General features: G+C 44.5%; 1 pseudogene; it reads left to right on the forward strand.

Annotated features, from left to right (window-relative positions):
• The first annotated feature begins 17,646 nt into the window (after positions 1-17,646).
• Positions 17,647-20,821, forward strand: LOC136494614 (serine carboxypeptidase-like 35; annotated as a pseudogene).
• Positions 20,822-23,650: the final 2,829 nt, after the last annotated feature.

Raw genomic sequence — 23,650 nt, forward strand, 5'->3', positions numbered from 1 at the left:
ATCTTCACTCTTCAGAGCTGGGTCACTTGGCAATCCAGTTAGGGCCGTAGAAGCGCGGGTTCACCACTCTGGGCCTCTGTGGCCGGCCCGGCTGTAGCCCATCTGGGCCTCTGTGGCCGGCCCGGCTGTAGCCCATCTGTGACAGATTATGAAGGAGCTCGTCTATCACGAGACACTAAGCACCCTGAAAGTTAGCTACATCAGACAGTTTCGTCGAGCACATCCCACGGGAGAACTCGAATCAATCCACGTTTTACCTCAAAAATCCAATAATGAGTACAAGATTACAATACTTAGTCTATTTCATACGACAAGAGTTCTTAAAAATTATTTATTATAATACCAGAGTTCAGAGTACGATAATTAAACAGTAAAATTAAAATAAATATCTAGCGGAAACGATACAAGGATCCGTCTGTGCCCACTAGATGGATCCTCCACACAAGAGCTACTTCTCAAGCTGCACCTGCAACGGGTAAAAATAAACCCTGAGTACACAATGTACTCGTAAGACTTACCCGACTAATGGAAATAGTTTTCCGACTCCAAGGAGTATGTGCCATGTTCGCTTGTCTGATAAGCCATGGCTGAAAGTACTGTTAGCTGATTTATTGTGAGAGAGAAATATTGTTCGTTGGCTAAAAAAGTACGCCTTATAAGCCAAGCGAATAGGACGATGATAGGCAATATGGGTTTGTTTTTTTTTTTTGCAAAAAGCATTACTAGAAGTACGTCCGTAAGATCTAGTTTAATTAGCAGTTATGATTACTTTATTAGCTAACCATTCTATATAAGCGCATGTTCTACTTTCAAGTAAGGGTTGAGTAATCAGAACTATTTCACCATCTTTCATCTTTCAGTTTTTACTACGGTGCTAGACTATAGCAAAGTTGTACCGTTTCACGAAAATGGCGATTCACGAACCAATATATCCCAGCTAGGTATCCCGAAACACATGCCCCGTTTGTACTCCAGACACAAACAAGATCAACACATTCCACTCCTGTCGAGAGGTCCAGGTCCCCGTCCAAACTTGGACTCCGAGCCCCCATAATTGAGACCCGATCTCAATATGGTGCTTAGACTTCTATCTTTCCCGCCTCCAATCAGTCGGTCCAAAAAGAGCTGTAACCCACGACAAGAGCGTAACGAGTCTTCCCTCTCCCATAAGCAAGTATGTGCTCAGGATAAAAAGTCTGTGACCTGACTACCATCCACAGCAACGGACGGTCCTCAATCGATATGGACAAGGAAAACAGTGTAACCAAGCTAAGCCCCGTTAGCCGCGGGACGTAACCTGTTGCACCCATCAATACCCATATCACATCCATGCCCGGTCTCTATTTTTCTTTCATCATTTTTATCATGAGAGTAATTATAATAATCACCTATTGTGAGTAACGGCAGATTACTCACGCTACCGAAAACCTAAGTATAGCAGCTACTCGAACCTGTACTAGTAGGATTCATAGGACAGTTATATCTATGCAGGTGTTTTTTATAAGATTTCTATAACGTAAATGCACATAACATAAATATATATAGTGATTATAAAAAATAAGGGGTTGTGCACCGGGGCATGTCTTGGATAGGCGCGGTGTCAACTGCGTCAGTCAGTGGCAACTCCGGGACCTCCTCCTACACAAAAATCTCCTCCTCGTACTTCTCGCCGACTCGTTCTCTATATGCATGCAATGATGATACAACAACTTAGCATTTAGATAATAGCAACTCTTAAAATAAGAATACACATGTTAAGCTACTAAGCTAGCTTTAATGACTAAGATACTAAGCTAACTATCAGCTCTATTAAATCAAGTGTCAAGCTCACCCTAACAAGTGCTTAATTTCCTAAATCAATGTTATGCTCTTATTCATATTAAAGGTTTAATGGATATGTAGCTAACCTAATAAACAAGCTATATTAGGGCTACAAAAATTACAGTAAGCACATAATAACACAATGAAGCTACTGTAAAAATTTCAGAATCAAAGCTATAACCAATTTATCATAAAAAATCCTACAATAATTATCCTAATAATATTAAGCAATTTCAAACGATTTAATAGCCCTTAGTATCAACACAGATCTGCATGATCTATCTATACTACCAGATAGATCACAATTTTAGGAACCTAATAAAATTTGAACACCTACACGAATTTATATCAATTATACAAATCTAGCTTAGAAATTGAAATAGAAAGCTATTACTAATTCTTTAGAAAAAAGAAAAACGAATTCGACCGCGTGGCCCACAAACGCGCGGCCCCCGCGCGAGACGGCCCACGATGGGGGAAGCCCGCACGCGATGGCACTTTTGCAGAAACATCCCCGCGCTATCCGATATTAATGCGACCGCTTTGCGCACTATTCCTACAGACAACGCTTATGCAAGGAAGCCCTCGCATTAACCCATCTTCGCAATGGAATGGTTGAAAGTGCATCTAGCCCTTTAGTGTGTTTTGGATGATTGAATGACAACACGATTAAAAGTCTAACATGTTTGCTAAGTGTTAGACAGGAAATTGATTATCTCACAGATACTTGATGAAATTGTATAAAGCCAAAATGATGTATTGTTGTATAAACAATCTAATTCAAGCACAAGACAACAATGCAAATGGAATTCATGCAAAGGCTTATTTATTGTGGGATTTCAATGATCTATGTGAAAGCAAGCACGATAAAAGTTAATTAATGAGACATGAGGGATTGCATATGGAATGGTCTCATATTTGAAGCTTGCTAAATTGAAATGAAAAAGACAACAATACAAATGAATGGATGATTCAACACAAGATGTGAGTTGATGGCTTGAGATGGTGAAGATAGCAAGGAAAGGCTTCGAGGTACTAAGCAAGGGTGAAGGGCAAGCGACGGCTTGGCGGCCGAAGAACCTAGCTAGGGTGAAGAAGGAAGTACTTGCATTTAGTTGAGGTACTAATCAAGCTGCGACGGTCATATTGTTGTGGAGGATCAAACCTATATTGGACAAAGCATTGGAAGTGACTTGATGCATTTAGAGTTATTCATATTTGATGAATGGAATCAAGTCACGTGCTCAAGATGGCTATGCTCAAGTGAAAAGATCAATATCAACATGTTTGGCACCCTCACTTGATGAAGATTGGAAAACACGGCTTTGGTTCAAAGAGATCAACTCAAAAGGTTTAATTTCCTTATACTTTTAAATTTGAGTTAATAGGAATGCCGTACTATTAAGAGGGATGCAAGTTTAGGTGGTCTGAGGAAGATAGAGTGCTCAAGCATAATAACTAAATCAATAATGAGACACTCTAGCACTTCACGAGCACATAGAATAATTTTCTATGACTGTCGGTGTCGGAAGTCCCGACGTAAGCCGGAACTCCCGACAGTCGGAAGTCATGACTCTTGCCGGAAGTGCTGACTCTCAGTCACAGCCTGGGCGGTGACTGTGGACGTCGGAAGTCCCAACGTGTGTCGGAACTCCCGACAGTCGGAAGTCCCGACGTGTGTCGGAAGTCCCGACAGTCAGAAGTCCCGACCCAAGCCAGCAGTCCCAGCAGCGATGGTTCTTTTGACTGCTCGCTGTCTGTGCACGTCGGAAGTCCCGACGTTCGCCGGGAGTTCCGACCGTCGGAAGTCCCGACGTTCGCCGGGAGTTCCGACACTGACCTGACCCAAGCCGGGAGTCCCGGCCTCAGCGGTGTTGGCTGTTTGTTTAACTGTGCCCGTCGGAAGTCCCGACGTACGTCGGAAGTGATGACCGTCGGAAGTCCCGACGTTTGTCAGAAGTTCCGACACTGACTTGCACACACGGACTTCTGACCTATTGTGAACAGTGTTTTCTTCATACGTCGGAAGTCCCGGGATCTGCGTCGGAACTTCCGACGTAGATCTGAACGGTTCGATTTTCACTTGGGGTATAAATACCCCTCTCCTCACTTCTAACCGTTGCCCACTCATTTCATTGCGACAAACACTCGGCCAAACAGCCCCCAAGCATTCTAGGCTCCCCTCTCTTCACTCCCTTACTTCCAACTTCGATTCCCAAAGGGTTTGAGTGATTGGAGAGTGGATTGAGTGAGAAAAACACTTGGAGCAAGCTTGAGCACTTGATTTCTTCGTCAAGCCGGTTTGATTTGCATTTGTTACTCTTGGGGATTTTCCCCTAGCCGGCTAGCGTCGCCCAAGAGCTTCCATCTTGTGGAAGAGCCTTGGGAAGTTTGTATTACCCTTGTTTTCTAGTGAAGAAACTCAAGTGACCTTTGTGGTATCCTTGAGTGAGGCAAGGAGGTGGAAGAGACTCCGACCAAAGTGGTCACCTCAACAACGAGGACGTAGGAGCTCCTTTGTGGGGCTGCCGAACCTCGGGATAAATTCTTGTCTCCCGCGTGCTTGTTGTTGTTGTGATTTGCTCGAAATTACTTGTATTTGGTTGTCTCCCTCTCTCTAGCTATTTCTTAGGGTTTGGGATTCGATCTACGGATTGGTGGCTTATCAACGTCAAGAGAGTGACCCAACACCTTACCTTACCACTAGGAAGTGGGTTTGTAAGTTATCGGCATCACAAAGTTCATTTTAGCACTTGTAGTTCATTTCCCGCAGGGGTCGGAAGTGCTGACAGTTTGCGTTGGAAGTTCTGACTCAAACTGTTGGGACTTCTGACACGTCGGAAGTTCTGACCCAATTGTCGGGACTTCCGACACGTCGGAAGTTCTGACCCAAACGTCGGGACTTCCGACATTAACAGACTAGTGCATTTTGATTCAACTCTTTGGTTGCCGCTGTTTGGCTCCCTAGGTTTATCTAGTATCTTTTATACACTTTGTGGCTAACTTGTGAGGGGTTGTATTACTTTGATTTGGAGTTTCTATTTTGGAAACTCCTATTACTAATCGTTTCCGCATTTAAAGGTGTTGATTTTTTAGAAACGCCTATTCACCCCCCTCTAGGCGACATCCTAGATCCTTTCAATTGGTATCGGAGCAAGGTTCTCACCTAAAGCTTCACCGCCGTGAGAAAAGGATGTCGACGCCTATCGAGTTGGAGCCGGTGCTTCTCCAAAATGATGGTTCAAACTTTTTACCTTGGTCAATTCATGTACTCAATGCTTTTAGACATATTAGTCCTATTGTTGAGCATATTGTGTTTGCAAGCATACCTCTTCCTATAGTTGATTGGAGCAACTATAAGAATTTATCAAAAGAGGAAGAGATATGCGTGCAACTCAATGCTCAAGCTATTAATATCATTTTGAGTACATTGAGTGCAGAGGTTCAAGATAAGGTAATATTCAATGGACAACCACCTCCGGAGAGTGCTCATCTCATTTGGACCAAACTCGTTGAGTTATATGGAGAATCCAAATGCGATGATGCACTTGAGGTCGAGTCAATGGAAAGTATGTCCATTGTGTCTTCATGCAGCAAAGAAGCCTCACAAGACCTCATGAGCACCGAGCCGGAGCAAGAAGTGCAAGCAGCACATGACGTGCTGTCTGCCTACACATACCGGACGTGTCCGGTATGCCTACCGGACGTGTCCGGTATGGCTAAGGCAGCCAAACAGCAGGCAGTCTGTGATGATGAGGCTCAAGCTCGGCGGCGGCCAAGTGATGAGTCAACCTCAGTATCTCATGATACTCATCACTTGTGTCTCATGGCCAAGAAAAGCAAGAAGAAGGCTAGCAAGAAAGATCAAGCCAAGGAGATAGCACGAGTAGATGATCAAGAAGAGAGTGATATTGAAATTGAAGATAGCTACACTCTTGATCATCTAAGCAACAAAGACAAGATCATTCTCATGAAGCTAGTTGAGAAGAATGATGAGCTAGAGGAAGAGAATGAGAAACAAGAGCAATCACTTCAAAATCAAGAAAAGTTTCTCATCTCCAAATTGCAAGAGCTAAAGGCCATAAATGAGAGGTATGAAAAATTATCAATTGAGCATGCTTTAGTTACTAACTCCTCTTCTAGTGTTTCACAACTAGAGAAGGAAAACTTTGAGCTCAAGGCAAAATTAGATGAACTCTCAAGCAAATATAATGTGCTACAAGCAAACTATGTTCATCTCAAGTGCTCTCATGAAGAATTAGTAGAATCAAGCATCATGCTTGAGGTGGCTCATGAGGTTGTGATTACAACGGTAAAATCATCTCAACCTCCTACTCACACACTCACTTGTACACAATCTCAATTGAATATTTCTTGTGCTAATGAGTGTGCTTCTCAAGCAAGCCAATCTTCGATTGAGCAAAAATTTATAGAAAACATAGAGCTCAAAGAAGAGGTGAAAAGATTAAAGAAAGATGTGATTCGATTGAAGGGTAAGGAGAAAGCACAACCTTCTCAAGATAACCGTGATAACATGGTGAAGAAGCTTGAGAAGGGTTCAAACCTTGCTTCCTTCAAAACCCAACAAAGGAATCACATTTCAAGCAAGGCCAACACAACAAAGAGCAAGAAACATGGAAAAAGTATGTGCTATGGTTGTGGATTGTATGGACATGAGTGGGCTATGTGTCCACATAAGAATTGGGCTGACAAGGTTGAAGCCGCCACTCAAAAGGCTTCAATCAAGGAGGCCAAGCAAGTGAAGAGTGATGGACAAAGCGCTTGTCTCATGAGCAAGAAATTGGGGCATCCTACCAAGAAATGCCCAATATATCAAGAGTCAAGAAAGGTAGCCCAAGTTGCAACAAGAAGATGCTATGGATGCAATGAGATGGGCCACAAGGTTGATAGATGTCCATACAAGCAAAACAAGCATAAAGCAAACAAAGGTCGCATATGCTATGCTTGTAAAAGAAAGGGGCATCTAAGCTATGATTGCCCAAATGGTAACATCCCTAAGCCGAACACATTTGTTTATAATAATATGCTTAGGAAGACCACAAAAGGAGTTAGCACTAGCAAGGTGATGTGTTCACCACAAACTAGTACTAAGGCCATTTGGGTGCCTAAGCACTTGTTGACTAACCCAAAAGGACCCAACAAGAGTTGGGTACCAAAATGTGCTTAGGTTGATAATGTAGGTACTTGGTGGTGAGATGAAAGCTTCGGGGTGGTTGAGCAAACAATTTGACAATATTCACTCAATCTATCAATCAATTCTTATCATAATCTCATATATGGTTGACCCGAAGATAAATCAATGACCATATCATTTACTTCATCTCTACCATTAATAACAAGTACCTAAAAACCTTATAGGATAGCCACTTTATGTTTAGTGCTCAATGGCTCACAAATAAGCATATTTGTGAAATAATTGGAAGTGGCTAATTAGTTTCATTTAATAATTATCATGTTTGCCATGTGATGCTTTTAATGGCTCTCTAGTAGAGCAATGCATTTGTTCAGATGCAGGCATACAAGAAGTACTAGAGCTAAAACGAAGAATCACAAGCAGAGCTTCAATTGTTTCTGTCCTGCACCTACCGGACGTATCCGGTATGGCCAGGGTAGAAAGGAAAAGTGTTTATGTTCTTCACATGCCGGACGTGTCCGGTATGTCTACCGGACGTGTCTGGTATGGCAGGAACCAGAGCACTAATTGGAATGCAATTGAGGTTTGATCCATATGATTTCATATATCCTTAATTTGCTCAGAAGCTTGTGATCTATCAAACCTAAGTGGGTTGTGAGTATGTCTCAATGAAATTTAAATATGGCAAATTACTTTGTGTGGGTCAAAATAGAAAATTGACTCCCAAATTCTTAAAAGAATAAAGTGCTTGTTGAAAGTCATTCAAATTACTTGTGGTACTTATTTAGGGGGAGCTCAGTTTCTATTTTGCACCATTGTGGACTAACAAATTTATCTAGCATTACTTGTAGTCCTTTAGATGAAAATTGATTTCATATATGGTATGATTATTTGACAAGTAAGGTCAACATGATGTTGTAATGCCATGTATTATCTCAGTGGTGATACTATGGACTAACAAATTTATCTAGTATTATTTGTAGTCCTTTGGATGAAAATTGATTTCATATATGGTATGATTATTTGACAAGTGAGGTCAACATGATGTTGTCATGCCATGTATTATCTCAGTGGTGATATTGTGGGCTCAAGGCAAAGGTATGTATTTACATACATACATTATAAGTGCATCTAAGGCCCTTTATATGCTAATGTGTGCATTAGTGTGATATAGGATAGATGTTTTTCAAAATCCCTAACAAGCATGTGTAGGTGGTGTGGTTTTTGAAAATCATGTGGTTTTTGGGTCTTTGTGACCTAGTCATGTCATATTGTGATTATTGCTACCCTTGGTTGATTATTTGCCTAATCACATGTGACATGGTTCTCTCAAGTCCATAATAATCCCTATGTCCGTCTAAAATCTCTCTCAAGTTTTTGAAAATCATAAATTTGCCAAATATTCAAAAAGGAGAAATTCAATTCTTGGCTAATTCATGTCCCCTAAGTGAGAATCCTAAGCCTATTTCAATTGATGCAAATATTATGCCTAGGAAGGTTTGTTATTGTACCTTATTGGTTAGTATTGCAAAAATTCCGCTATTCATACTAAGGCTATGCCTAAGTATGTTGCATCTAACATGAGAGGACCCAAACTAGTTTGGGGTACCATCGAAAAGTGGATGATCGTTTGTAGGTACCATGGCATTGGAGACTTGATTCAATGGAATTATTATTGTTCATCTTATGTTGAGTCAAGTATTGAAGCCTAGTGCAATTCTATCCCAATGCCAAGTCAAAATTGAGTGAAGTCCATATGCTATCAACATACAAGTGTCATATTCAAGTTGTGGGAATTTATTGATATATTTGAAGGCATGCAAATAAGTGGAGTTGAAGCTTGCAAAGATGATCATAAGCTATCAAGGTATATCTCTTGTTGATCAAAGTTAATTTGGGTGCATATGAGTTAATTGAATTGGATATATATGCATATGTTGCTTGCTATGAGATGTTTGAATGGATTAAATGCTTAAGTAATCAAGTTTGAAGTTGGTTTGATTGAATATGTTCATAAGATTTCTTCTAGTAAGTGGTTTGAATGGACATATGTCTTGTGAGAGTATTCAAACAAGTTGATTTCAAGTTTGGTTCAATTTGGAGAAAAATGGCTCAATTATTGAAATCTGTCCAATATTGAAAATCTGAGCTAGCAGTGATCATAGACATGTTTGAGTAATCAAATCTATTTGTATTGGCTTGAAATTTGGTCTGCATGCTCTACACTTATGGTATTAGTTGCTGTGCAAATTTCATGAGATTTGGATAAGTGATACTTCGGATTTGGAGTAGATCTGGTCAGCTATAGTGCAGCAGTTTTCAGCATGTACCTATGTGGAAAGATATGAAATCTAGTAGCAATATAGAAGTCCAAAGAAGCTCAAATTTTTACAGCTACTAGAAGACTTAGTGTGTCACATCTTCACCAAATTTCGTGGTTTTTGGATATGTACTTTGGGAGATATAATTTATTCTTTGAAGAGTATAGAATCTATCAGGAAAGTGACAATTATTGGATTGATCAAAAGTCACTTAGATTCAAAGGTCCTCAAATTAGAATCATATCTATAAGTGATTGAGGTACCTATGTTTTGGTCTTGGTTTGAGATAGAAGCATTACAAATGATGAGTACAAGACAATTTGTTTGAAGAGTGTGTCTGTTACACATTTGGTACTCAAGCTAGAGATCAAGACCAAGATCAAGATAAAGATGGAGTTTAAGTTCTAGTGATAATTGGAGATCTTTTGATAGAAACAAAAGGACTTAAACAAGTAGAAAGAAAAGGACTTAAAGAAGGATTCAAAGTTATTCATCAAATTAAGTCCAACAATACGGATCAATCAAACAAAATCTTTCAAGTGGATCAAGTGGTTTCCTTTCAAGTTATTTCAAGTGAGTATCAAGGATGATTCTTTGGACAGAGGTCACTTCACTCTAGGCTTGGATGGCTAAAATTGAAGTGGTAATCTAAAGGGACATTTGAGATACTTGGTTGAAGAAAATCAAGAGATTGGTCTAAAAAGCAAGCAACACCCAAAAGAGAACAAGTCATGAAATTTCAAGTGGTATCATGAAATTTCAAGTGGTATTACAAGTGGTGCATCTTTAGTTCTCTCAAGCAAGCAATGATCAAAGAAGAAGCAAGCCAACCACAACAAGAAGAGTGCACTTGATCATTAGTGATTCTCAATTCATATGGGTGAAGAATAGGAATTCAAAGAATTGGCATCTATTGGTCTTCACCAAGCTTATAATTGGACTTCATGGTGCTATTGGAGAAATGAATTGAAATCTATATGACTATCTTCCTCTCCAACATAGCAAAGGTATCATTGTATTGTGCATGATCATTTTCATCCCTTACTAGTATGCGGTTAGTGCATATAGTACATGCTTATAAGATCATGCATTACAAATGAAAATTTTTAGATTCATAGACTACCACTATTGCTTGAATGATTATATGATCTAGTGGTTAGTGTATGAGTTTGTTCATGAGCTAGTGAACCCATGTACTTGATCTATTTTGAATTGCTAACAAGTGACAAGTGACAAGTACAACCTCTTTAAGATGACAAAGGGGGAGTGACAAGTAATATGACCCACGCCATGACAAAGGGGGAGAGTTTAATACAAAGGGGGAGAGATTAGTACAAAGTTTTAACCTTAAGCACCCTTTGTGCTTTGTGTGACCCTTTTTGGCGATAGATGACAAAGGGGGAGAGATATGATTAAAGCTTAAGGAGGAGAGAGATGAAAGCTTAAGGGGGAGAGATATGTTTAAAGCTTCAAGAATGCAACCTTGTGTCTAGCTAGAGATATGATTAAAGCTTAAGGAGGAGAGAGATGAAAGCTTAAGGGGGAGAGATATGTTTAAAGCTTCAAGAATGCAACCTTGTGTCTAGCTAGGAAAGGGGGAGACTAGCTATGACAAGGGGAGAGATATGACTTGAGAAATCTTTGTGATGAGTGCTATGTGTGTGATATATATGATGTATTTACTTTCATAAGGACCATGCATGTTTTAGAGTGACTTTGTATGGTGTGATGCTTTATGTTTAGTGTGATGCTTTATGTTTAGTCTTGTGTGATATATCATGTCATATGCATCACGGTTTTTTTTATTTTGACACACACTTGCACCCCACGGATGCAATGATTTAAGAGGGGTCTCCTATGTGCTTTAGTATGTGCAAATTGACATTTGAGGTCATTTATGAATTCAATTCATATTGCACACATTAAGGGAGAGCTTCTCATATATCATTGAATCCAAAAGCCTAATTGTTTATATCTTTTTGTAAGCTTTAATCGGGTTGTCATCAATCACCAAAAAGGGGGAGATTGAAAGTGCATCTAGCCCTTTAGTGTGTTTTGGATGATTGAATGACAACACGATTAAAAGTCTAACATGTTTGCTAAGTGTTAGACAGGAAATTGATTATCTCACAGATACTTGATGAAATTGTATAAAGCCAAAATGATGTATTGTTGTATAAACAATCTAATTCAAGCACAAGACAACAATGCAAATGGAATTCATGCAAAGGCTTATTTATTGTGGGATTTCAATGATCTATGTGAAAGCAAGCACGATAAAAGTTAATTAATGAGACATGAGGGATTGCATATGGAATGGTCTCATATTTGAAGCTTGCTAAATTGAAATGAAAAAGACAACAATACAAATGAATGGATGATTCAACACAAGATGTGAGTTGATGGCTTGAGATGGTGAAGATAGCAAGGAAAGGCTTCGAGGTACTAAGCAAGGGTGAAGGGCAAGCGACGGCTTGGCGGCCGAAGAACCTAGCTAGGGTGAAGAAGGAAGTACTTGCATTTAGTTGAGGTACTAATCAAGCTGCGACGGTCATATTGTTGTGGAGGATCAAACCTATATTGGACAAAGCATTGGAAGTGACTTGATGCATTTAGAGTTATTCATATTTGATGAATGGAATCAAGTCACGTGCTCAAGATGGCTATGCTCAAGTGAAAAGATCAATATCAACATGTTTGGCACCCTCACTTGATGAAGATTGGAAAACACGGCTTTGGTTCAAAGAGATCAACTCAAAAGGTTTAATTTCCTTATACTTTTAAATTTGAGTTAATAGGAATGCCGTACTATTAAGAGGGATGCAAGTTTAGGTGGTCTGAGGAAGATAGAGTGCTCAAGCATAATAACTAAATCAATAATGAGACACTCTAGCACTTCACGAGCACATAGAATAATTTTCTATGACTGTCGGTGTCGGAAGTCCCGACGTAAGCCGGAACTCCCGACAGTCGGAAGTCATGACTCTTGCCGGAAGTGCTGACTCTCAGTCACAGCCTGGGCGGTGACTGTGGACGTCGGAAGTCCCAACGTGTGTCGGAACTCCCGACAGTCGGAAGTCCCGACGTGTGTCGGAAGTCCCGACAGTCAGAAGTCCCGACCCAAGCCAGCAGTCCCAGCAGCGATGGTTCTTTTGACTGCTCGCTGTCTGTGCACATCGGAAGTCCCGACGTTCGCCGGGAGTTCCGACCGTCGGAAGTCCCGACGTTCGCCGGGAGTTCCGACACTGACCTGACCCAAGCCGGGAGTCCCGGCCTCAGCGGTGTTGGCTGTTTGTTTAACTGTGCCCGTCGGAAGTCCCGACGTACGTCGGAAGTGATGACCGTCGGAAGTCCCGACGTTTGTCAGAAGTTCCGACACTGACTTGCACACACGGACTTCTGACCTATTGTGAACAGTGTTTTCTTCATACGTCGGAAGTCCCGGGATCTGCGTCGGAACTTCCGACGTAGATCTGAACGGTTCGATTTTCACTTGGGGTATAAATACCCCTCTCCTCACTTCTAACCGTTGCCCACTCATTTCATTGCGACAAACACTCGGCCAAACAGCCCCCAAGCATTCTAGGCTCCCCTCTCTTCACTCCCTTACTTCCAACTTCGATTCCCAAAGGGTTTGAGTGATTGGAGAGTGGATTGAGTGAGAAAAACACTTGGAGCAAGCTTGAGCACTTGATTTCTTCGTCAAGCCGGTTTGATTTGCATTTGTTACTCTTGGGGATTTTCCCCTAGCCGGCTAGCGTCGCCCAAGAGCTTCCATCTTGTGGAAGAGCCTTGGGAAGTTTGTATTACCCTTGTTTTCTAGTGAAGAAACTCAAGTGACCTTTGTGGTATCCTTGAGTGAGGCAAGGAGGTGGAAGAGACTCCGACCAAAGTGGTCACCTCAACAACGAGGACGTAGGAGCTCCTTTGTGGGGCTGCCGAACCTCGGGATAAATTCTTGTCTCCCGCGTGCTTGTTGTTGTTGTGATTTGCTCGAAATTACTTGTATTTGGTTGTCTCCCTCTCTCTAGCTATTTCTTAGGGTTTGGGATTCGATCTACGGATTGGTGGCTTATCAACGTCAAGAGAGTGACCCAACACCTTACCTTACCACTAGGAAGTGGGTTTGTAAGTTATCGGCATCACAAAGTTCATTTTAGCACTTGTAGTTCATTTCCCGCAGGGGTCGGAAGTGCTGACAGTTTGCGTTGGAAGTTCTGACTCAAACTGTTGGGACTTCTGACACGTCGGAAGTTCTGACCCAATTGTCGGGACTTCCGACACGTCGGAAGTTCTGACCCAAACGTCGGGACTTCCGACATTAACAGACTAGTGCATTTTGATTCAACTCTTTGGTTGCCGCTGTTTGGCTCCCTAGGTTTATCTAGTATCTTTTATACACTTTGTGGCTAACTTGTGAGGGGTTGTATTACTTTGATTTGGAGTTTCTATTTTGGAAACTCCTATTACTAATCGTTTCCGCATTTAAAGGTGTTGATTTTTTAGAAACGCCTATTCACCCCCCTCTAGGCGACATCCTAGATCCTTTCAATGGTCCCTAAAGTCCCCGCGCTTGCCGACGCGGCATTGACCAACACTGGGCAGCTACGCCGGCCAACTGGGGACCCCTACGGCACATCTAAGAGCCGTGCTCACCTATGAGCCAACGCGCAATGATGGGCAGCGATTAGGAGACCAGAGACGAACTACAGTGGCTCCTTCACGTCGGTAGACAAACCGCGGCGACGGCGGTGGCGTTCCAATGAACTAGGACAGCTACCGGCTTAACCAGCTAGCGTGCGAGGAGCAGGGGCTCACCGTGGACCTGGATGAGGTGATGGTACGGCCGGAGACTGCCCGAGCGAGGCAGGCCAAGTGCGACCGAGCGGCACGACGACGCACCGCGGCGGACACGACCGCGTCAGCAGCGCCGGGGTAGCGGTATAGGTACGGCTAAGGAGCGCAGGGCGACGTAGAGGTGGAAGCGAAGCTAGCGGTGCACTTGGATTGGGTCAGGGTGGACAGATGGAGGACTGCCCACGACAATGGCCGAGCTTGGCCTTATCAGCACGGCAGTGTGGAAAAACTCCAAATTGAAGCTTGGCCGTGCTCGCTTCAAGGCTGAGTGGGGTCGGATGGCTAAGGGGGTTAATGGCAGAGCTAGGGGCACGATGAATCGGGCGATGGTGACCTCTCCCTGCTGGATTTAATGAACGGCGTTGCGTCAGGTAAAAACAACGAACGGTTGCTGAGCCACTTGCCACTCGGGTTGTTTCATTCTCGTAGTTCTGTAGGTCCCGTGACTGCTGTCCATTTCTGATTTTTTTTTCCGAATCTGCTTCTCATCTTCCAAACCATTACATAGCGGCATTCCAAATGAATGCCTCTTTGTTTGTGGATTTGCCTACATTTCGTTGCATGCGCTTTTCCTACAGACAACACTTATGCAAGGAAGCTCTCGCATTAACCCGTCTTCGCAATGGAATGGTCCCTGATGTCCCCGCGCTTGCCGGCGCGGCATTGACCAGCACTGAGTAGCTACGCCGGCCAACTGGGGACCCCTACGGCACATCTAAGAGCCGTGCTCACCTATGAGCCAACGTGCAACGATGGGCAGTGATTAGGAGACCAGAGACGAACTACAGTGGCTCCTTCACGTCGGCAGACAAACTGCGGCGACGGCGGTGGCGTTCCGGTGAACTAGGACAGCTATCGACTTAACCAGCTAGCGTGCGAGCAGCAGGGGCTCACCGTGGACCTGGGCGAGGTGATGGTACGGCCGGAGACTGCCCGAGCGAGGCCGGCCAAGTGCGATCGAGAAGCACGACGACGCACCGCGGCGGACACAACCGCGTCAGCAGCGCCGGGGTAGCGGTATAGGTACGGCTAAGGAGCGCAGGGCGACGTAGAGGTGGAAGCGAAGCTAGAGGTGCACTTGGATTGGGTCGGGGTGGACAGATGGAGGACTGCCCACGGCAATGGCCGAGCTCGGCCTTATCGGCACGACAGTGTGGAAAAACTTCAAATTGGAGCTTGGCCATGCTCGCTTCGGCTGAGTGGGGTCGGATGGCTAAGGGGGTTAATGGCAGAGCTAGGGGCGCGATGAATCGGGCGATGGTGACCTCTCCCTGCTAGATTTAATGAACGGCATCGCGTCAGGTAAAAACAGCGAACGGTTGCTGAGCCACACGCCACTCGGGTAGTTTCATTCTCGTAGTTCTGTAGGTCCCGTGACTGCTGTCCATTTCTGATTTTTTTCCGAAACTGCTTCTCATCTTCCAAACCATTACATAGCGGCATTCCAAATGAATGCCTCTTTGTTTGTGGATTTGCCTACATTTCGTTGCATGCTCTGCTGTGCCTCCAGTTTGCAATGTTTATGAAAGGATAAATAGCAATTGCCGAATATGGCGGTAGATGGAACGAACCCTAGTGAAAATCGTAGACGCATCGATATTGCGCTTGCATTTCCTCGTTCTTTCCACCCACAAAAAAATGCGTCGGCAAGTCGGAAAGCACAGGGCCGTGGCCCGTGTGGTCACAGTGCTGCAACTGAAGAAGGATGCTTTCCGGCAGCAAAAGCTCCCCAAAGCAAAGCACCAGAATCCAGAGGGAGGATGAGAGGAGGCGAGAGCACGCGTTCAGATCTTACTACAGCAGTGAGCTGTGAGCAGAGCGTTCTTCACTCCCGGCGCAGGAAAAAGACGCTGCGAAAGGGCAAAAGAAGGCTCGAGGCCGGCGTACAAGCGGGGGCAGATCCTGCGCCCTGGTCCCGGAAGAGAAAGCCCGCTCCGGCCGGCCGGCGACAGGACAAAACTGGAGGGACATAGCGAGTGCGATGCAGTTTCTCGCCCTGCACTGCACTGCACTGAAGTGCAGCACCGGTGACACTGTTAACGATCAGGCGACCAGATATATTATTGTTCTCTCGCTTTCGCTTGTCCTTTACCATTCCTTCACATGGCTCTAGAGAGGCCAATGGGGCACCACCAGCACCAGCACCAGCACCAAAGATAAAAGAAAGACTATGAGCAGTAATCCTAATATCCTATCCTAGATTAGCAGCCTATTCGTTCGGCTTATAAAATCGTGGTTTATAAATTGGAATAGTATTCTTTTCTCACACCAAACCCGTCAATAGTATTTCTAGCTTATAATTCACGATCATTTCAGTCGAAACAAAGAGGCTGTAGATTATGCACATGGGCGTGAGTACCAGAGTACATAGGCGGTGTTTAGTTGGGCAAGGCAAACTTTGCATAGTGAAGATTCCCTACTGTAGCAGTTCGTTTGTATTTGTAAATTATTGTCCAAACATTGACTAATTAGGCTCAAAAGATTCGTCTCGCAAAGTTAAAGCAAACTGTGCAATTAGTTTTTAATTTTGTCTATATTTAGTACTCCATGCATGTACCGCAAGTTTGATGTAATGGGGAATCTTCTTTTTGCATAGGGCACTTTTCAGGAGTTTGGAGGAACTAAACAAGGGCATATATGTGAGCATGTGCTCGTTTGAAACCAGGGTAGTGTTTAGATGGCGAAAAATTTTGCAAAACGCTACTGTAGCACTTTTCGTTGTTATTTGACAATTGGTGTCCAATCATGGACTAATTAGGCTTAAAAGATTCGTCTCGTGAATTTCGTCTAAACTGTGTAATTAGTTTTATTTTTTATCTATATTTAATGCTTCATGCATGTGTCAAAGATTCGATGTGATAAAGAATCTTGAAAAATTTTGTAAAATTTTCTGGAACTAAACTGGAATCCAAGCGACATGGTCAGAGAGGAGCAAGTACTCTTTTGTCATGACGCTTCACGCGTATCACTATCAGTCGGTCTCGGTCAGAGTTGCATGTAGTATCTTCAGACTTCTCTGATTTCTTTTTTCTTATTTGAAAAAAAAAAAGATACTAGAATGTGAAGAGCATTGTTAGTAAAAGATATTTAGTGCCAGTGGAGGAAAGGTAGAAGGAATTACTCATTTAATTACATGGAAGTACGAGTCTTTGACGCTTTGACCGCCAGGGAAGGGCCCGTCTCTCATCCTGCTCTCCACTCTGTCCTTACTCCTTACGACCTTACCTTTGCATTTCTTTTTCCCTCTTTTCTCCAGCAAGCCCTCGGTTTTTTTTTTGCTACTGCTACTCGATATAGACAGTACTTAGAAAGCCTACGCATACTAGTAGGAGTAGCCTGTTAACAATTCCCGTAGGCCATCTGAGAACTGCAGCAGTACTAAGGGCCGACGGAGAACGGATAAGGCTGTGGCAAAGCAATCGGGCCTTGTTTAGATTTCCTCAAAATTCCAAATTTTTTCACTCTCTTTTCGTCACATTAATTTTTGAACGCATGCATAGAACATTAAATGTAGGTAAAAAAATAACTAATTATACAGTTTGGTTGTAAATCACGAGACGAATCTTTTAAGCCTAGTTAGTCCATAATCGGACAAAGTTTGTCAAATACAAATGAAACGTGCTACAGTGTCTAGATTAAAAAAAATTGCAATATAAACCAGACTTCGGTCTCTATGTTCTGTAGCAGTGCGTGTGATCGAAAATTCCTGTGCCTACTGACGACCGATTTGAAATGGATGCCATTCCTGTGCCTACTGTACGGACGGAGTAGAGGGATGGCTCCATGTCTGCCGACAACTGACGGACTGAAAATACTCATGGAGCCATCTCCCTGCGCGACTTGCCATTGCAGGACCTGGGTGCTCGTCTGTGGCCTACGGAGCTGCCCAGGAGCTGGGCCCGTTCCTGGTGAGGAGCTACGGCACGAACCTCACGCGCAACGCCTACGCATGGAACAAAGGCAAGCAGTTCAACCAAAGCACAGACATTATGCTTCAGCTCTGCTAGTACTTATACTCTCTGAAACTCTGAATTTTACTTCACTTTTTTCCATAAACTGAAATCTTGTGTGGTTGCGCGTTGGATTGGCAATGGCTTTTCAGCCGTGAACCTGCTGTTCCTGGAAGCGCCGGTGGGCGTGGGGTTCTCATACACGAACCGGACGTCGGACCTGCGGCGGCTGGGCGACCGCGTCACGGCGCAGGACTCGTACAGCTTCCTCCTCAGCTGGCTCGACAAGTTCCCCGAGTTCTAGGGCCGCGACTTCTACATCGCCGGAGAGAGCTACGCCGGTAATCATAAGCCTTCATCATACGTGCCAAACCTCTGCTCTGTTTTCTTAAAGCTGCATCATCGTGATCTGCGAACGGCCGCTGCATCTGCCGTGTTACGCTTTTGTATTGTAGGGCACTACGTCCCACAGCTCGCGGAGCTCATCTACGAAGGGAACAAAGGCGCGAGCAGGGACAGGGCCATCAGCATCAAAGGCTTCATGGTAAGCATGCCTCACTCACAACATCACTGTGTGTAACAAAGGAAGTTGAGAGACCTCTTACGCTTGCCAAGTTGCCATCATGCATGCCTGTAGGATTGCTTGCTTTGCTTGGTTCCAGGCAACCAGCTTTGACGCAGCAAATCAGGCATTAGCTAGTGTTCTAGAAAGATATAAAGCGAACAAGGAAAGGAAGAGAGTGAAATGAGCCAGTGCTGCGCCGTAGTAAAAGTAGATGACTCTAAAGATGACCTGTTCGCTTGAACTTATCAGCCAGTTTATTAGCTAGAATTTACAGTATTTTTCTCTTATAACAAAACAGCTTCAGTCGGCTTTAATACCAGCCGAACAGGCCGACGAACATAAGGCATCAGGATATACCCCGTGAGCTTTACCGCTTTACTTAGTTTTTTTTTTATTAAACATCCAATAACCAAGGTTTCAAAAAAAACATCCAATGACCAACACGGTAAAAGGCGCGGTTTGTGGCAAACAAACCCCTTTTACCTGGGTCGTGGCATGCAGTAACAGTTTCACGCATGCTGGATGTTGCATGCTGCTGCATTGCATCGTGCGCTGCTCTGACCTCTCTGAGAACGAAAAGCAAAAAACATTTCTGCAACTGCCAAGGTTTAATTTTTGCACTTGCAAATCGGGAACGCGGTGCTGAACGACGCGACGGACCAGCTGGGCATGGTGGAGTACGCGTGGAGCCATGCCATCATCTCGGACGAGCTCTACTCGGCGGTGCGGCGGGAGTGCGACTCCTTCAAGGAGGAGGCCGACAGCGGCCGGCCCGGCAAGGGCTGCTTCCCGGCGCTCCGCGCCTTCCTGGGCGCCTACGACGACATCGACATCTACAGCATCTACACGCCGACGTGCCTGCTGCTGAACAACGTCTCCTCCGCCCACGCCGCGCGGCGCCGGCGGCGGCCGGCGAGGCTCGACGCGGCGCCGCGCCTCCTCTCCAAGCATGTACGTATATGTACTCGTCTACGACCCGTGCACGGAGGCCTACGTGACCAACAGACCAAGTACTTCAACCGCAGGGACGTGCAGCGCGCGCTGCACGCCAACCGGACACGCCTGCCCTACCCGTACTCGCCCTGCAGGTCAGACAGCACTCCGCAGTTACTGTTTCTCTTCTGTCTGCGTATATACTGCCAGTGCCAGCCATGGACCCGTGTGCACGTGCGCCGTACGCTCGTCGTCGCCGCCGTCGTCGTCCCCAATTACTCTTCCATCTGCCACCACCGGCCCGTTCCTCCTCAGATATGGGCAACTTGCGTGCGCATTGACTCCTCTGCGTCGCACTCGCACGCGGCACATCCCGGTCCCCGGCTGGGATGCCTCTGCTGCGTGCGAAGGCTGCACGGTTGATATTAAAGTCGGCTGAAGCTGTTTTTATTGTGAAAGAAAAATACTGTAGATTAGCTGATAAGCTGGCTGATAAGTTCAAGCGAACGTAACTGCCATGGAAGATGGTTGTTTACTCATTCCGTGTCTGTGCTGCAGTGAGGTCATCAGGAAATGGACCGACTCGCCGGCCACCGTGCTGCCCATCCTCAAGAAGCTCATGGCCGCCGGGCTGCGCGTCTGGGTCTACAGGTACTCCTCCACTTGTGAGCAATTTCTATCCAGCCTTATTTTATTATCCCTGATGATGCTGAGCTGAAACCCCGCGATGGCATGTCACGTTGCATGCAGCGGCGACACGGACGGGCGAGTGCCGGTGACGTCGACGCGGTACAGCATCAACACGATGGGGCTGCGGCCGCGGCGGCAGAGGCCGGCCGCTTCTGCTTCGGCAGGCAGTGTGGCCGCGCCGGAGTGGGGCGGGTGGCGGGCGTGGTACTACCGGCCGCAGGTGGCCGGGTGGGCGGTGGAGTACGAGGAGGGGCTGACGCTCGTCACGGTGCGAGGCGCGGGCCACCAGGTGCCGCTCTTCGCGCCGGACCGCTCGCTCGCCATGCTCTACCATTTCCTCCGGGGCCAGGCCCTGCCGGCCGCACGCTCCTCCGGCTAGCTCACCGATGATCCAAGTTGCCCGATCGCGTTCTGGTTGGCTAGCAGCAACTGGGCACGTGTAGGTAATGCAATGGCGCTGTGTTGTGTCGATGTACCACTCCAAATCTGTACCGACAAAACGGGAAAAATCAATGAATCCAATGGAGAAACTGATGCAAGGTTCCAGGAAACTGTTTGTCCTTCTCCCTCGTATGTGCAACAAGCGCACAAGACCCACCCTTTACCTGTAGCCACCTCTTCCTCCTCTTGTGCCGCTCGGGGCTTACAGCGTATAGCCATCGAATTATGAGGACTGCAGTCACAGAAGACAACCAGACCACGCCCTAACGACTGATAAGCCTTCGTTTAAACCCCAGAGAACGTAGTGCAGTGAAGTGTTCCACCTGAAACATTACAAAGAGACGATGCGCTCAAGTTCTTGGCTGTGATCCAGATCACAGCATCGAAGTACCACTTTCCAAAACTCAAATCATAGCAGGATAAAGATAAAACAAAAGCCTGAACAATCAGATTGTGTGCTCTAACTGTTATAAAAGTAAAACATAAGCAGAAATGTATTCCCATGTCTCAGTGTCTGATACCATATCTTATTAAGAGATTGCACAATACCGATGAACTGTTCAACTAATAACTCAAACTATTAACATCATTTAACGATAAAAGTCATAACACAGCTAGAAATACCAGACAACATGCAGTGATAATTAGGAATTCAAAATCCGTGGAATACAGAAACGGCACTCTAAATTAGCCCCAACACGAAATACTGTACAACATAATGCTGCAGGGCTGTGGGTTTTTATTTTATCCTTTAAACATGACTGATTGATTTCAGATGAACTAGTCTTTAACAATGCATCTATCACCACAGATGGGGGGCTTATACCATATAGCATTCGTTAGCAGCAACAGATCAATCAAAATACCAAAACAATAGTGTAGCTAGTGGATAATCCTAGAAGCCAGAAAAAAAAGTTATTCACCTCATGTGTAAGAATTAAACCTGAAATCCAATAAGACAGCTACTGGAACACAAAAAGGGTTGCACCTTGTGACTGTCCATCACGCTGAGGCCCTGTTTGGTTGGGCTTTTGGCTTTGGCTTTTGGCCCAAAAGCCAAAAGCCCAACCAAAGGGGCTGTTTTTGGAGGGCGCTTTTTCAGAAGCAGCTGCTTTTCCGTAGTTCATTTTTGAAAGCTGGGTTGACCCTGCTTTTGGCTTTTGGCTTTCCGCTTTTCGAAATTGGTGGAATAAAAAGCTCTTCCATAGTTGTTTCAAGAGAGATAAAGATAAAAGGTATATTTTATACTTGTTTAACCAAACAGCTTTCAGCTTTTCTACAGCTCACAGCCCACAGCAGCTTTTCCACAGCTCACAGCTCACAGCAGCTTTTTTCCACAGCCACAGCTCAACCAAACAGGGCCTGAGGATGGCTCTTCCGTTCCCTTATTCACCCTAGCTCCGCCTCAACCGAGGTTCGGCAAATCACTGCCAACAGGATGAGACACAAGAAAGACAGGGCAGAGCTCGATGACCTTATTTTTAGCTTTGTTGATTCTTTACAACAACAACATCAAAGCCTTTAAGTCTCAAGGGTAGGGTAGAGTTGAAACCCAGCAGCAGCAATCAAGGCTCAGGCACGTGAATAGTTGTCTTCCAAGCACTTCTATCTAAGGCTAAGTCTTTGGGTATATTCCATCCTTTCAAGTTTCTTTTTATTGCCTCTACCCAAGTCAACTTCGGTCTTCCTCTGCCTCTCTTTACGTTACTATCCTGGCTTAGGATTCCACTACGCACCGGTGTCTTTGGAGGTCTCCGTTGGACATGTCCAAACCATCTCAACCGGTGTTGGACAAGCTTTTCTTCAATTGGTGCTACCCCTAATCTATCACGTATATCATCGTTCCGAACTCGATCCCTTCTTGTATGACCGCAAATCCAACGCAACATACGCATTTCCGCGACACTTATCTGTTGAACATGTCGTCTTTTTGTAGGCCAATATTCTGCACCATACAACATAGCAGGTCTAATCGTCGTCCTATAAAACTTACCTTTTAACTTCTGTGGTACCCTTTTGTCACATATGACACCAGATGCTTGCTACCACTTCATCCACCCTGCTTTGATTCTATGGCTAACATCTTCATCAATATCCCCGTCTCTCTGTAGCATTGATCATAAATATCGAAAGGTATTCTTCCTAGACACTACTTGACCTTTCAAACTAATATATTCCTTCTTCCGAGTAGCAGTGCCGAAGTCACATCTCATATACTCAGTTTTAGTTCTACTGAGTCTAAAACCATCCAAAGTCTCCCGCCATAACTCTAGTTTCTGATTCACTCCTATCCGGCTTTCATCAACTAGCACTACATCGTCCGTGAAAAGCATACACCAAGAGATGTCCCCTTGTATGTCCCTTGTGACCTCATCCATCACTAAGGCAAACAAATAAGGGCTCAAAGCTGACCCTTGATGTAGTCTTATCCTAATCGGAAAGTCATCCGTGTCTCCATCACTTGTTCGAACTCTAGTCATGACATTGTTGTACATGTCCTTAATGAGCCCGACGTACTTCATTGGGACTTTTATTTGTCCAACGTCCACCACATAACATTCCTTGGTATTTTATCATAAGCCTTCTCCAAGTCAATAAAAACCATGTGTAGATCCTTCTTCTTCTCTCTATATCGCTCCATAACTTGTCTTATTAAGAAAATGGCTTCCATGGTTGACCTTCCGGGCATGAAACCAAATTGGTTCATAGAGACCCGCGTTATTGCTATCAAGCGATGCTTGATAACTCTCTCCCATAGCTTCATAGTATGGCTCATCAACTTAATTCCCAGTAATTAGTACAACTTTGAATATCCCCTTTATTCTTGTAGATCGGTACCAATATACTTCTCCTCCACTCATCAGGCATCTTGTTCGATCAAAAAATATGGTTGAACAGTTTGGTTAACCATACTATA

This window comes from Miscanthus floridulus, chromosome 11 (genome assembly GCF_019320115.1).
Source record: "Miscanthus floridulus cultivar M001 chromosome 11, ASM1932011v1, whole genome shotgun sequence".
Lineage (NCBI taxonomy): Eukaryota > Viridiplantae > Streptophyta > Magnoliopsida > Poales > Poaceae > Miscanthus > Miscanthus floridulus.